The sequence below is a fragment of the Chrysemys picta genome, chromosome 14 (assembly GCF_011386835.1).
Source record: "Chrysemys picta bellii isolate R12L10 chromosome 14, ASM1138683v2, whole genome shotgun sequence".
NCBI classification, from domain to species: domain Eukaryota; kingdom Metazoa; phylum Chordata; order Testudines; family Emydidae; genus Chrysemys; species Chrysemys picta.
The window spans coordinates 21,890,417-21,906,060 of NC_088804.1; the positions used below are offsets into that span (position 1 = coordinate 21,890,417).

General features: G+C 40.5%; 1 long non-coding RNA gene across 1 annotated transcript in view; it reads left to right on the plus strand.

Annotated features, from left to right (window-relative positions):
- Positions 1 to 914: 914 nt before the first annotated feature.
- Positions 915 to 15,644, plus strand: part of LOC122173931 (uncharacterized) — a 299,080-nt gene continuing 284,350 nt past the window's right edge. Inside the window, exon 1 of the long non-coding RNA XR_006174983.2 lies at positions 915 to 1,231. This is a non-coding gene — a long non-coding RNA (uncharacterized LOC122173931). The remainder of the gene's footprint in view (positions 1,232 to 15,644) is intronic.

The following is a 15,644-nucleotide window of genomic DNA, read 5'->3' on the forward strand; positions in this document are numbered from 1 at the left end:
TTGACCAACTTTAACCATTTCTCACAGTACCCCTATCTGGTTGGTAACTATGCAGGTTCCTCTTGGTTTTGGAAATATTTCTCTGAATACCTGTCCACACTAGAAGCATAGGACTTTAGTTGTGTGATAGTACAAAACTGATGTCATAGAATATTAGGGTTAGAAGAGACCTCAGGAGGTCATCTAGTCCTATCCCCTGCTCAAAGCAGGACCAACACCCACTAAATCATCCAGGGCTGGCTCCAGCATTTCTGCCGCCCCAAGCAAAAAAAAAAAAAACAAAAAAAAAGTTGCCATTGGCGGCGGCAATTGGAAAAAAAAAAAAAAAAGCCACGATCGGCGGCGGCAGTTCAGCAGCAGGTCCTTCGCTCCTAGAGGGAGTGAGGGACCTGCCGCCCCTGAATTGCTGCAGGTGCCGCCCCTCTCCCTTGGCCGCCCCAAGCACCTGCTTGTTAAGCTGGTGCCTGGAGCCGGCCCTGAAATCATCCCAGCCAGAGCTTTGTCAAGCCAGGCCTTAAAACCTCTAAGGATGGAGATTCCACCACCTCCCTAGGTAACCCATTCCAGTGCTTCACCACCCTCCTGGTGAAAATAGAAACCTTTGCTTTTCCATTATAATGTTTGAATATCTCCAGAAGTACAGCTTGCTAGTTGACTCTGGTCTGTATTCCCATTGCAGGTTTTTTCTCCTGTTTCCCCCCACCCCCTTCTTTAACATTCCTCCCTCCGTACCATTTTCTTCTTTTTTGATCAGGGTTTTGTGGAAAGAAAGAATGAAGTGGGGAATTGTAACAGGTGGCATATGGCTTAGGGGCTGGAGGGCCACCCCGATTACTAAAGAGACACACCTGGGCTGGATCAGGTAATTCCCTATAAAGGGCAGCAGATGGCTGCTGTTTAAGAGGGAAGTGCAGGAAACTGCAGGATAATCCTGATTTTGGGGTCTTTTTCTTATATAGGCTCCTATTATCCCTTTACCGCTGTCCTGATTTTTCACATTTGCTGTCTGGTCACCTTAGTTAGAAACATTAGTCTCCAGCCATGTAGGGAGTGGCTTGCCAAAGCAGAAAAGACCAGAGGTAGCAGAGGCCTGGGAATAGGGTGTTGCTGATCGTAAAAGGAAACCAGGGCCAGAGAGCTGAGCTCCTGCTCCAAAGGACTGGGACTGGTAGCTTTGGGCAGAGCTGACTGGCCTGGAGGAAGAGCTCCCTGTGTGGGGGAAGAACCTAGGGTGAGTATGAAATCTTGTATTATAATGATAGACTTTATTTTAGGGATAGTATTGATTGTTTGAATCACTTTTGTTGTTAAACCTGCCCCAGGTCGGGGTGGCATTGACCACAAGAGAGATGGTGTAGAGTTTTTAAGGGGCTGATAAAAGGGGGTCAACAAGGACAGGGTGCTTGCAAAGCAATCTCGGGCTATGATGGGGTGCTCAGCAAACTGCAACCTGGCTACAAGAATGTTGAAATGGGAGAATAGAGAACTCCTTGCTTGCATTATTGTTTCCTTTCTTTGTCACTAATAGTGATTGCTAGTTATTAAATCCAACCTAAAGCCATGTGATTAATATTCTCTTCCAATCAGAGAAGAGTGTTTCCGCTACACAATGTGTTTTTGTTTTTGCCTTTGTATAATTGGCTGCCCTAAATGTTCTTGTAAAAGGGAAACTTGTTAAATGTTCTCTCTCCATCCAGGCCTTATTACCGTAGTACCAGAGCAGCTGTACAACATTCACAGACATTTGCTTAAGAGAGCTTTGTTTGATGAAATGTATCTGTTTGGTAAACACACACAATAATTCCAATAAAGAGACCTTTTTTCCCTAAACTCCTAACTTTTGGTGTTCTGGAATTAGTCAGCTGACTTGTTCTCTTATCAGATATTTACTTAAGCTATATTATTCTGCTCTTGCATATGTTTAATGCTTTATTTGGGGGGTGATGCAAAAATGTGTTTTGGCAACTGAGCTAATGTGTAACTTCTGTTAATTGGTCTGTATCATTGGTTAACTAATTAGTTTCAAAGCGTTATCATTTTTACACCACTTCACCTCTGCAGAAAATCTGTGGAAAGATCTTGGGATACTCGTGGAAAAACTTTAATAGAGTGGTCTGCTCTTATGAGGCAGCTGGAGTTCCCTTGGCTTAGAAGAGAGGGTACTGCTGGCAAAATGTATTGCCATGAGAGCCTTTCATCTCTGAAATTTACTGTCTCATCCCCTTGATCCAGCATAGCTCAAATGTGTTGACCTTCAGCATCTTTCTGAGCAGATGACTTGAGGAGGATTACAATAGAAAAGAATGGGGATTCTTGGTGGGGTTGGGGGTGCTGTTTTGATATGTTTTGTTGCCTTGTTTTTGTATGCATGGAGGTGGGGGAATGTGCTTTGGTGGCATGGATTCTGTAACTTTTTTTTTTTTAAATCTTATTTCTAACTGATGGCAGGAGTGTCTGGGATAGCAGTGTTTGTTTCAATTCAAATAAATAAGGTATCATTTTCTATCAGTTCCAAGAGCTATAAATCAAACTCCACATTTCTGTGCTGATGAGGGGGCAGAATCACTATAAAGGAAGGGGAATATATTTTAAATAGTATCTGGGAAGCAGTAAAGCACAATATTTCCAGTGTCTTGAAATCTATGGAGATGTTTATTTAAATGAAGTCTGCTCCAGACCTCACTGAAATCAATGGGAGTTTTGAGGCATTGACGTATCTCGGGTTGCCAGGCATCTGATTTTTGGATCAGAATGCATGGTTGAAAAGGGGCCCTGGCGGCTCCAGTCAGCATCGCTGACCAGGCTGTTAAAAGTCCAGTCAGCAGCACAGGAGGGCGAAGGCAGGCTCCTTCCCTGCCCCGGTTCCTCATGGCTTCCAGAAGCAGCTGGCATGTCTGGCTCCTAGGCCCGGAGTCTCCTTCTGTACCCTGAACCCTTCATTTCTGGCCTCACCCCAGAGCCTGCTCCTCCAGTCGGAGCCCTCACCCACTCCCACACCCAGCCCGGTGAAAATGAGCAAGGGGGGGGGGAGTGAGAGTGAAGGATGGGGGGGTGGAATGGAGTGAATGGGGTGGGGGGCAGGGCCTCGGAGAAGAGGTGGGCAAGGGTGGGGAAATTAGAAAGTTAGCAACCCTAGTCAACTATATGTGAATTTAATGACCGTATTTGGCACTTAGGTACTATGGTGATGAGCACCGTAATAATTCCCAAGATAAATTGACAGATTCCAATAAAAGCAGGCTAACGTCCACATTTTGCAGCTATTTAAAATTTCATATATCTCCATTTTTTCCCCCCTCTCCCTTGCCTGTGCTTTTTGCTCACAGAGGCAAATTTGCACACTGGAATGATGGACATGTTCTGTAGTTTTTGTTCTATTTTATAATAGCTTTCTATTTGTTTCCTTCTGATATCACAAAAGTGTTGTTGGTTTTTTGCAGACTTTGGCAGATAACCAATTTAAATAGTGAATATCTGATAGAAAAGGTTTTATGAATACAAAGCACTGCAAATTTCCACAAAAGGTGAACAGGCTTTAGTAGAGTGAGACAGTCTCCTTTTTCTACATCTTTTTTTAGTGCCATCACATCATTACTTTCCATTTGCGTCTTAATGTAATAGTATATTCTGTAAATATTGTTGCTGCTGACAAGAACATCAATTCCTGTTATTCATGAAGACTGCTCAGTATTCTAGCAATAAATAGCAAGCTGGAGGAACAATCACTTGAATGTTTATTTCTTTACATATATGCCCTCTTGCAAAAGAGACAGATGCAACTGATGTTTACCACATAATGCTTTTGGGAAAAGGTCTGACTTTAGCAGAGAATTCACATGCAAGTGAGAGAGAGACCTTTTAAAAATATATTGTATTTATGTATTAGCCCTTGTAAATGTTTGCCTAAGGGGGAAAATGGTTGGGCAAACGGGAATTGTTTTGGTTTTTAAATTATGAAGTTTAGTGGCTGAGGGGGACAGTCGTGATGAGGACGTTATGGTTCCTGGAGTGAGGCAGGTCCACAGGGTGAGAGGAGGATGAGAGAGGCACCACCTGCAGAGGGTGCACCAACTGACAGAGCTAATCCCCAGAACAGCCAGCAGGAGGGGCCACTGTGGTGAGTGGAATCTGGGTTAACACCTATGCATGTGCTCCACTTAAAGCATGCAAATAGTTCAATGCAAGTCAACTGAACACCTCAGTTTGACGCACATAAGTGGCTGCAGAATCAGTGTCTTATTCACCTATTCATTAATTGGCGTAAACAGCATATTCGTATTAACTCTTCTGTATCAATATTGCCGGCAAGTTTCCTTAGTGAGGAGAGAGATTGTCCAAAGAGCTGCAGGGGGGTTAGAAGTATAGGCAGAAAATAGCAAAGCGAGTTTCTTCTTTAGGAGGAATGCAAACTTAATTTATCTGTGGGGAAACGATCTGAAACTGGAGCAGGAGAACCTTGGAAAGCAGTAATGCTGCGAGAGCCCTAAGAATAACTGTCAAGTATCAGAGGGGTAGCCGTGTTAGTCTGAATCTGTAAAAAGCAACAGAGGGTCCTGTGGCACCTTTGAGACTAACAGAAGTACTGGGAGCATAAGCTTTCGTGGGTAAGAACCTCACTTCTTCAGATGCAACTTACTGGGTCACTTCCCCAACTAGACAATGAAGCTAGCTCCAAGTACACCTCTACCCCGTTATAATGTGACCCCATATAACACGAATTTGGATATAACGCGGTAAAGCAGTGCTCCGGTGGGCGGTGGGGCTGCGCACTCTGGCAGATCAAAGCAAGTTTGATATAACGCAGTTTCACCTATAACGTGGTAAGATTATTATTATTATTATTTTTGGGGGGGGAGGCTTCTGAGGACAGCATTATATCGAGGTAGAGGTGTACCTATCATTTTCCAACCCAGGAAAAGACAATGATGGGCCATGTTAATGGAAAAACATCAAAACAACCTGGAACTGAAAAGAGAACCCTAGTCATGGAAAACTAAGAGGAGGAAACTTTCCCACCCTGAATAACCATGAGTCACCAGGCCAAGTGGTGGGAGACTTAAAAACAGGCTCTTCAGCACCTATAAACCCCTTATCTTGGGGAAAGCGCCAAAACTTGATGTGGTAGATCCAGAATACAAAAATTTTACTAATTTTATTCATTTGCTCAATATTAATAAATTATTAATTTGATTATATTGTGTCATAATTTACTTTTTCATGTGCTAAAATTGCTGCTTTGGTGTCATCCTCACAAATGGAAAGAACAGGTACTACTTCAAAACCTTGACAGAAATTATCCAGTTGGCTGTGATAAATGAATTACCTCTGAGAGGAGATCAAGATGGCATAATCTTCAAGGGCTTAGCTCTTATGCTGAACAACTCATCAGGAATCTTCATCAGCTTACTTAAGTTTACTGCCGGACAAGATCCAAAATACAAGGATGCTCTGGAAACCATTCTGAAAAATGCGAAGTACATTTCTGCTGAAATTGGTCAATTAGATATTGAGAAGGTGAAAGTTGAAATGGCTGTATTTAAGTCACTGATGAGAGAAATTGCAAAGAATTTGAAGACACTCTAGGTCTTGCCAAGGAATTAAAGGAGGCTTTCCCATGTAGGTTTGGAATGTTCAGTGGTCTTGTTCCTTGGAGCATCACGTGCAGCTTTGGGAATTCCTTTTCTTGTTTGAAAAGAATTGTCACACCTGAAGGATAAGCATGGCCCATTTGGGGGGAGGAGGAGAGTAAAACTTAATTCTTCTGTCCTGTGACTTGACTTCAGAACTGCACCTGGATGTCTTTGAGGAAGAACTCGAATGCCATTATCCAAGAAGACTTTGGCTTTAGTTGCATGAACAGTATTTAATGTAAACACACTCATGTTAAGATCTGTACTTCTATTTCTGAATCTTTCAGTTTTTTGAATAATTGAATGTTGTACTGAACAATCACAAATTTTAAATCTTGTTTTTAAAAGACTTGTGAGCTGAGACTGTTTTCATGTACATGCAGTTTTCCTTCCCGCACCCTCATGTCAGTATCTCAGCTACAGGGCACCTGCTCCTGAGAAGTGCTGAGCTCCTTAGGCCTGGTTCCCTAGGGTGGGGGAGTCAATCTACTGCAGGGAGCTAGCCAGCTTCCTACATTCCCAGACAGTTAGGCGAAACTGGGAGCTCCTCTTAATTTCAGTGGCTGCTCAGCCCTTAACAAGGTTAGGCCCATGGTTTATAAGTAGAAACATTTTGAATGTCAGACAGGCAGAATGAACAACTTTAAGTTTGGTACGTGTTGCTTGATGAGTAATGGCCAGTAGCACTAATCAGGATGAATAAATATTCTTATGTGGCTGTTTGCAGTGATGCTGCAAGTTTTCCATTACCAATAGATGCTGTAAAAGATGAGTAGCGGAGATAAGCAGACAGTGAAACACTCCTCTCAGTGAAGCGTTCCCTACCATTCAGCACTGCTGTTCTGGCTGATGTGTCTCTACTGATAATTTTATTCTGCTAGTCAATCTTTAAAGGATACCAGGTATTCAAAAATACTTTCTGCAAGACATTTGTTTCATGCTGCATCTACTGCATGGATTTTCTGGGTGCAGTGGGATTGAGCAGTGGATGATGATCTTGCAAGTCAATATTTTAGTTGGAAAATGAAAATAGCTGCCATTCTACCAATGGTCAGGTGTAGAAAAATTTGTAAATAACTGCACAACTAACTACTGCCTATCACAGGTCCTGTTGTTTTTTAGCATGTCAAATGTGGGTTTTTTCCTCTCCGTAACATAGTTATGCATCACAGAATTGGTACTTGAGTTGATATGTTGAGCAGCAGCTTCCTCAGGTGACTAGTCCCATATATTTTGATGGGGCTATGCAAGTAAATATGGTGCTATTCATCGGGGGTGGGGTGGGAGAGGGGAGATGGTGGCAAATCCATGCTGTTGGCAGTGTCATCCTCCAAGTTCTTCACCATCACAGTAAATGTTTGCATAACTTCCATTTGCTTGGGTTTTTTCATTGTATCATTATGTCATTCCAGGTGGTCAGTGGGCTGGCCACCCCTCAGATCCTTAACCAGAGCAGCTGGTGTGTGTGGGGTGTGTGTGTTTTTTAAAACCTTGTCCACAGCCAGGAAGATGGAAGGGTGCATGCTGAGAAGTGTAAATGTTCATGAGCTGTGAATTCCTCAAGGAAATGCTTATCCTTTGTTTTAAGGATGCGTAAATTTATTCTACTTACAGATTGATTTTGCAAGCATAAGATCTCATTAGTAGAACAAAAATGGTATCCCAAGGCATCTGGTGGTATTGAGACAGCCTCTCCCTACCATGTCTTCTGTGAAATGCACTGTAGTTATGTTTTGTTAAGTATCAGGGGGGAAATCCTTATGGAAGTAGCACTATTCCTTCATTAAGATGAATTTTATGGATGGGCTAGGGAAACCCTGTTAACTGTAAAATTGACATCATTTTTTCTTGAACTCTGTGCCAGAAATACTACTTCTTTCAGGCATTTGGGGCCCTTATGGGTGACAGGCCAGCAAAAGTTGTTCAGAAGAGTGCTTCTTAATGATACGCAGCAGAGCACTTTTCATGAGCTGCAATAAGTAAGATACATCACTCAGTATTTTTATTCAGGATCTATATCTTTGACAAGTAAACTCATTCACCACTTCTAATTTTTTTTGTATGTGAAGGTTGCAGTAGTGGGATGCTTAAAGATGTAAACATTTTTAAATTTGATTAAAAAACAAACAAAGCTTTAAAAATCTGGCAACTACTCACTTAGTCAGTACTTTAATCAAGGGTACGCTCTGGAAACAAGTAGGAATATGAAAGGCCTGCAGTTTACATGGGGCCACGGCACATAAGATGCATAAGTAACATTTTCATTCTTCCTCTGCTGTTTTTAGATTTCTTCTCTGGACCAACAGAATAGTTTCAATGGCCCAATACCAATTTAATTTAGAATTTGTTTTCTGGAGTCCAAGGCTCAATTTGAGTGGAGTGGGCCTTCTTGCAAATATTTTGCAGACTACTCCTGGCCAATCTGATGAAAGACCTCTTTCGGATTTGGCCAAACTGGACACAATTCCCTTTGTCCCTTGGCTGCTCAACAAGGTTTGCTATTGAGCAAGACAAAGGACTTTCTCTTCAACTTTCCTGTTCTGTAGATCAGTGAGTTTATTTTAAAAAAAAAAAATTAATGAAGATATTTTATCTCCTAGAGCTGGAAGAGTCCACCCCCCTGCCTTCACTAGCAGGACCAAGTACTCATTTTGCCCCAGCTCCCTAAGTGGCCCCCTCAAGGACTGAACTCACAACCCTGGGTTTAGCAGGCCAATCCTCAAACCACTGAGCTATCCCTCCCCCACTGGTAAAAGCAACCAATGCTGGGAATTTACACCGGTTGTCATATGGCAATCCAGATTATCATGCAGATATTTATAAACTATAACTTGAAGTGATGCAATATTCAAAGCAACAATTGACCTACAGGCAAGAGAAGAAATATATATTTTTGTAGGGTTAGATCAAGAACACTGAATTTACAGCTTTAAGTTGTTTAATTCTTTACATCCCAGGTTCTGGGTGGAATCATCTACTCATTCCTACCATAAAAAACAATAGTTATGATACAAGCACAGAAACTTATTCAGCCATATTTATTCAAAACCATCCTCACTACTGGCTAGCAGTGTAATTCACTTTGACATCACTCCACTTCAGAATTAAATAAAAGTAACACTCATGATTTTCAGTAGACCTATACAAAGTTTACATTAGCTTTGCCCTTTTAACATTTTACTGTCATAATGACAGTATGAAAATATAGCTGTATTTGTATTAAATGCCTTTCTGCTTGTAGTAACTGTAACGCCATATAATAAACAAAATGCACACATTCTCTCTAAAGAGTCTGTTTATGGGGTTCTCCTAATACTTGTTTAGCTATTTGTGGTCTGCTACAGATAGCATCACATGCAGCTTCTGCTCTGACTGGCTTGCAGATTACTCCTTTTTAATGAATTCTTGTTCATCTGGTAATATAGTGCTTCCACTGGATTCCTTAATTTTGTCCCTTTGGTTGTCATTGTCTTCAGCTGACAAATTCAATGCAGCTGCAGTTTTTTGTACATTTTTCATTGTTGGATATTCGATATTAAAATCTCCACTCTTTTTAGTCTCACGTTCCTCTGATTCTAACTAATGCATCGGAGTATCTTTTATTCTCCGCTATTTGCTATGTGCTTAACTATAGCTGTCTTCTGTCTGCCAACTGAGCTTTGGAAACAGTGACTTGCTTAGCTTAAGAATTTCAGCAGATATATCCATAATGCAACTCTTAATTGATTTATTTATTTATTTTGGTCTGCTTGCTCAATCTTCATTTCTAAATTAGTCTTGTGTATCTGGCACTAGAAGCTGTGGTGTGGTTTTTAATTCTCCTCTAAATGAATCCCATTGTTCTTTATAAAATCTATTAACTGATGGTTAACGCTACATACAGAGGAACAATTTTGGCCTTAAAGTAATTAACTTCAATGGTGAAATGTAGTAACTGATGAAAAGCTGAAACTAGACCAAATTACAAGGGTCCATTCTTATCTACCTGCTCTGCTCAGAAGAGGAATATCACCAGGGCTTCATACACTTTGTCTCCACTATCAATAGCTGATCCAATTCAGGGTCTTGATAAACCTCTGAAAAAGACAGGGTCCATCTCCCTCAAAGAGAACATAGTGTAGAGCTGGGTCCAAGAATATTGCAGGCCATACCCAAGATAAAGCTTGTCAGAACGAGGGCCAGTGCATTCTTGACTGTAGAACTATCTGCCAAAGGTTGAATTAGCACAAACTTTTGTTTAATAGTTGAGGTGCCACACTGGAGAGCTTGCTTCCCCAAGCAGATATCCCTCATGCCCCTGGGGGGGAAAACCCTACAAAATTGGACTCCACCAAAGCTTGAGCAGGGAAATAAATAATATATTTAGCTAGAAAAATGCTGGAACTTAGAACCATTGAGGGTGTATTCTGATAGATGGCACACTACAAATGCAAAGTGTGCAGATATAACAAAGTATGCCATATACTTCCTAAAATACAGGAGGCGTTTAGGGTGGTAGGATGTAATCCTTCAAATCAGAATTGTGACAAGACTGCTAGGGTTTAGCACCCTTAACTTGTATTAAAAAAAACATCTGAGGGATCTTTAAAGATTAAGTGAACAGGACTTTAATTTTATGTTCTATCTGAAAGCCAATAGCTCAATAACTAATACAATAGCGAGACACTAGTTCACAACTGAAGGTAAGCATACTATCTGCTGAAACACCATTACGAAATCACCTAGGTTGCCCACTGAAGACTCCAGTTTAAATAGTAACCATGGTCTGGCCAATTTTAGCTTAGTAAATTGAGGCCTGATCTAAACTTGTTCAAATCAGTGGGTGGCTTTCTATTGACTTCAGTGGGCATTAGGTAAGGCTCCACTGAATACTGTCATTTAAGGTACTAGGATAGCTTAGATTTGGATTTAATAGACCTACACCTGCTTAAAACCAAACTTTCAGAAGTTGCTGCTGATATTGGGTACTTAGTTTTTTGAATGCTTCAAGTGGGTTCCAAAAATTAACCCAACTTAATGGCCACTTCTGAAAATTTTGGCCTGGGCCCATATCCTATTTTTCTACGTGCAGTCACCTGTTTGGCATCAATGGGAGTTGTGCATAAAACTCTGGCATGGCCCTTTGTCACAGTCTGTTTATCTTTCTTTTCCAATATGTCTACCATCATAGTATTTCAGTACTAATGTGCCTATATAATCCTGAGATACTGCAATATGTATTTCCTTCACTCTCACTTTCCGTCACTCTCACTTTCTGCACAAACATTTTAGTTGTCTGTAGAGAGGTGTTAACAACACACATTGCTTGTTGATTTCGAGGTCATGGTATGATGGAAATGAATTCAAATTCTTCTTTAAACCATTGACAATCCTGAATAATTATTTCTAATCTCCTCCTTTTGGGGGGAGGGGGGTTCATCTCTTTAGCTACTATCTTCAGTACATGGCTAGGATGGATTTTAGGACCATAGGATGATTCTCATATGCTATGGTCCATCTAATCCAGTATCCTCTCTGAGAGTGACCAATACTGTATCAGTACTTCGCAAGAAACCTAGTAGTGGATAATAATGGAGAACTTGTCAATATGAGAAGTGTCTTCCTAACCACTGTAAGTTGTTGGATGGCTTATGCTCTGACATATGAGGGTTTATCACTCTTTATAAATGTTTTTTAAAAAGTTACAATGTACTTTTGATCAACTACATTAGTTTTTAATCTTGCTTTAATCCTACTAAGATCTTGGCCTGAATATTTTACCACATTGGGTTCCATAAATCTAATACATGATGTGTATCTAATAAATCTCAGTTTCAATTTTTTGTGACTGATGAAAATGTGGCTTTTGATATCCTGGAGTTTTGCTCTTTGTAGTAACTGGACTAATGAACCCATATAATCCTCCAAATAATCCCATATAATCAGCCAAATGCTGAACTGAACCCTGGAAGGCTTTTGTTGGTTTGAGCTTGACATCCTGTTACGCACTAGAAGGCACTAATGCTGACACACCTATGTTGTTTAGAATTGAGCTTTCAATGGTTCTTTCTGCTGGTTAAGCAGCTCCGCAAGTATGAGTTGAAACAGCACCAAGAGTATTCTTTCTTTGATGCTTGTCAACTTCATTTGCAAGAAACCATTCAAAATGTGTTTTTTCTAAATGATTTTTGTCAAATTATTACAAGAGATAATGCATGCTTAAATCACAGCACAGTTGTAAAATAAACAGGAGATTGCCTTTTAATATTCTATAGCAGTACAGAGAGTATTTGATTTGTGGCCAATTTATTCTTATTGTTTAATCCTATGTTATTTGCTGCACTTTATTCGCTGGAAGCTGAGATTGGCTATCTGTGGATTTTGGTTTTCATTATCAATCTAGTCTTCATTCCAGTATAAATAAAGGGCATGGTACTAAGGGAGGCAACATTGCATCTATTTTCTCTATTCCTCCTTTGGTCTGGAAATTCTTCAGTTTTTAGATGAAGAATAATCATTCAAATATTGTTTTAATTTCATAAACTTTTAAAGGTGTGTATGTGACTGACTTTGCATTTATTCATTTGTGTTCACGTGTACAGCTGACTACAGTTGGTCTTTGGCTCATTTCATTTGTCATGTTCAGGCTTCAAGTGGGAACAATTGGCGATAAGTACTTTGGGCACAATGAAAAATTGCTATCCTTGAAGCTTAAAGGAACTCAAGGCTATCAAGGTATTAGGTTCTCCACATACCTCAAAAGCTATAGCATATTTTCTGAAAAATCTGTGTTCTGCTATTCTACAGGTTGTGAATAACCTGCCCTAAGATGATGTTTCCAGTTGAGATGAAGCATTATGATCCTTGACAATAATGTAGCGAACCTTTTTTAAACTTTTCCATCAGAATTACTGATTCAGCACATTTTAATCATTTTTTATTTGGTGTTCAGGAAGTTTCATCTGTAATAATTAAAGCTGACCTCCAGAAGCCATGCCGATAGGCATATTAATGCTGCTTTTACTGGCCTGCCAGTGTACAGTACACAGCATGACGGGAAAACAAATTACTTGAATCAGAACAGTGGACACTGACAGACCCATGCTAATTCATAATCTTGTCAATGAAGCTCCTGACAGAGCCCAGTGAAGTCTGGTGGGGAATCTGATAGCTTTAGTGATAGCACTGTGTTCATATATTGAATTGCATTGTAAATCAATTACATGTTTTTGCTAACACCTAATTAATTAAATGTTTGGCTATTGAGCTCAGCCCTCCTCCCCTGACTATCAGTGCTACATGGCAAATAAAATTTCACTTGTTTTAAATGAAATACGGTGTTCCCAATTAGACAGTATAAATCAGTCTGCTTTCAGCTTCCAGTTGTCGCATTAGTAACTGGTTGGTTGGAATGGGTATTGAAATACAGGATGGATAAATGCAGTTACAGTAGGAATTGGATTGCTTTACAGATTTGAATGGGAATCCATGAAATACTCTTCTGATTTGGAGTAGGTGGATTATTTCATATCTATCCTAAGATTTAGAAATTGTCCTGGACCTGAACTCCCCAGAATGTTGGGCAACTCTTCAGCTTGAGCACGTCTCTGCTAGCATCACACGTTAGGGAATTGGAGGTTTTGGCAAATTTTCTCAGCTATATTTTTGTAGGGGCAGCAAATGGACTTGTTTGAGTTTACAAATCCTTTTTCTTGTAATATAAGCAGAGATGGGCAAACTCAATCTCACTGGGTTCACTTTTGGGGCAGAGGTGGAGGGAATAAAGGGCTGTGCCAGAAACATTACTCAACTCAAGCCAGTTCACATGACACAATTTCTGTTGACTTCAGTGGTGCAGAATCAGACTGACAAACCGAGCAGAGGAGTGAGTTTTGTTCAGGAAGAATATGAACATTCTGGTTTTGACATGCCGTTGCAACACACTGCTGCGCATACCTAGAGTTGTGAGCTGCTGTTACCTCCCTAGCTCTGCAAGAGTGAGCTTTGCTGGAAATTAGACTCCGCATCAGCTCCCTGCCACAGCAGTCTGTCTTCCTTACCAGCAAATGCCTCCGGACACTACAGGTAACAATCCGTGAACTCCAGCCCCTGAGCTCCTCAAAGATATAGCTCTCTAACAGTGTACTTACCACCATATATTCACAGAAGATATTAAGTTTTCTACTTTTTTTTTTTTTTTTAGTCAGTACATTGCAGCTTATTAATTTGATTGGGTAAACACAGCACTGAGTTCACTTATAGTAAAAATAAAACAAGTCTGTTAACCCTTGTTCTTTTGTTAAATGATACCGAGTAGAAGGAATAAAGATGGAAATGGTTACAAACAAATAAAAGTAAACAAAGGTTTTATCCATTAGAAAACACAACTGTACAAATTACAGACTTTGCTCAAGGACGTTTCCTCACCAATCTTTGCTTTCCAGCAATAGCTGGCTCATTCTTAATGAGCATACCCAGAGATTCCAAGGTGTGGGTTTTCCTTCTCTTCAAGTTAAGGATAACTTAGTCTTTCTATGTATCCTTGGATCTCAAGGTCTGCCTTTGTTTCCAGCATCAACTTGATCCCCTGGGGCTCAGTCTCCTGTCCTCTCCTGGGGACTCCATCTTGATTAAGGTGCCCCTAGTAAGCATCACATGGGAGCATCCTGCTGCAATTCTACAATATACCTGTTCTCTTCCTGCGACTTCTGATATGAATGAATAGCCCATTAATTTGACCACTACTGGTTTGAGGTGTTGGCCTCCTTTCGTTTATCTGGAGAAAACCTGTTTAAACCAGGCATGTCCGGGGGCGTTGATAAACACCTTTTACTCGTTGATAGTATGCTTTAAAGTCTGAGACTAGTCATAATTCCATGTACAGCATTGTCACCTACATTTCACAATATTGACAGGTGTGGTTAGTTTTCAAAGGATGCTTTGCAAAGCATATTTTGTACAGATAACACTTCAGGAGTGTGAGCGTAGGTGTGCCTAGGGTTACAGCCATCCATAGGTCAATGACCTCTGCCAGCCTGGCTTATGGGGACCGTTCTCCTTCAGATTGCAAAGGCTTCTCTCTGTACAGAGAAACCTATTTAGCTTTTGTTCTCTATGCTGGCAATTGGCCTGGAACTGCTGTAAGACAGAAATTCCAGGAGCTACCTTGGACCCACCTCTTCTGGTTCCAGCTACTTCCACTACTCGGGCTGCTATTATCTACCCTCCCCTTAGCAAACCAAATACGTCTGCTTTCCGTCAGCATAATTTCCCAAGCATAATTTGTGTGCTCAGAGACTTTGTCACTGTGTATGTAGTCCTATGCAGATGTAAGGTGTTATCTGTGTCACTGGCCATTATGGGCCTGTGTGTACACAATATGGTTGGTTTTTAAATTTCATTAGAATTTTTCTTAAGGGATTCTCCACTTCTTTTCTCTCTCTCTCTCTCTCTCTCACACACACACACACACACACACACACACACACACACACCCCCCTTTCATAGTTCCTCCTAAGAAAAGCTGTTGGATTCATGTTTTAAGTGCCTTTGAAACAAGGCATAATGAGTTAACTTTTTCCTGTTTTCATACTAATTCCTAATCCATGCTGCTAATGATGAGATTTATAGACAAGCAAAGCTCTCTAACGTTTAGAAAACTCTTGTGTGTGTGAGAGATGCACTACCATTTCTGCTGCTGCAATAATACATGTCAATTGTCATCTCTAATGAAGAACTAAGACTAGCGAATGACATAAAAGCTTACCAGGAGGGGCAGATGTATCTCAGAATCCTAAATGTAGGTTATTAGAAAATACATAATCTGCTCATTCATAAGGCACTTTGAAGTAATTAATTATTTTTATTTTCAGTTTTGTTGAATCTCTATTTGACTAGCAGCTTGACCATTCAAAGGGGTCTATTAAAGCTCATTGGGTGAGTATCCTAGAAAGGTTTGATTACAAAAAAAAAATTGGAAATAGTTGCATACATTATTGCAAAGTCACTGAAGGCCAAGTTCTGCCACCTTTACTT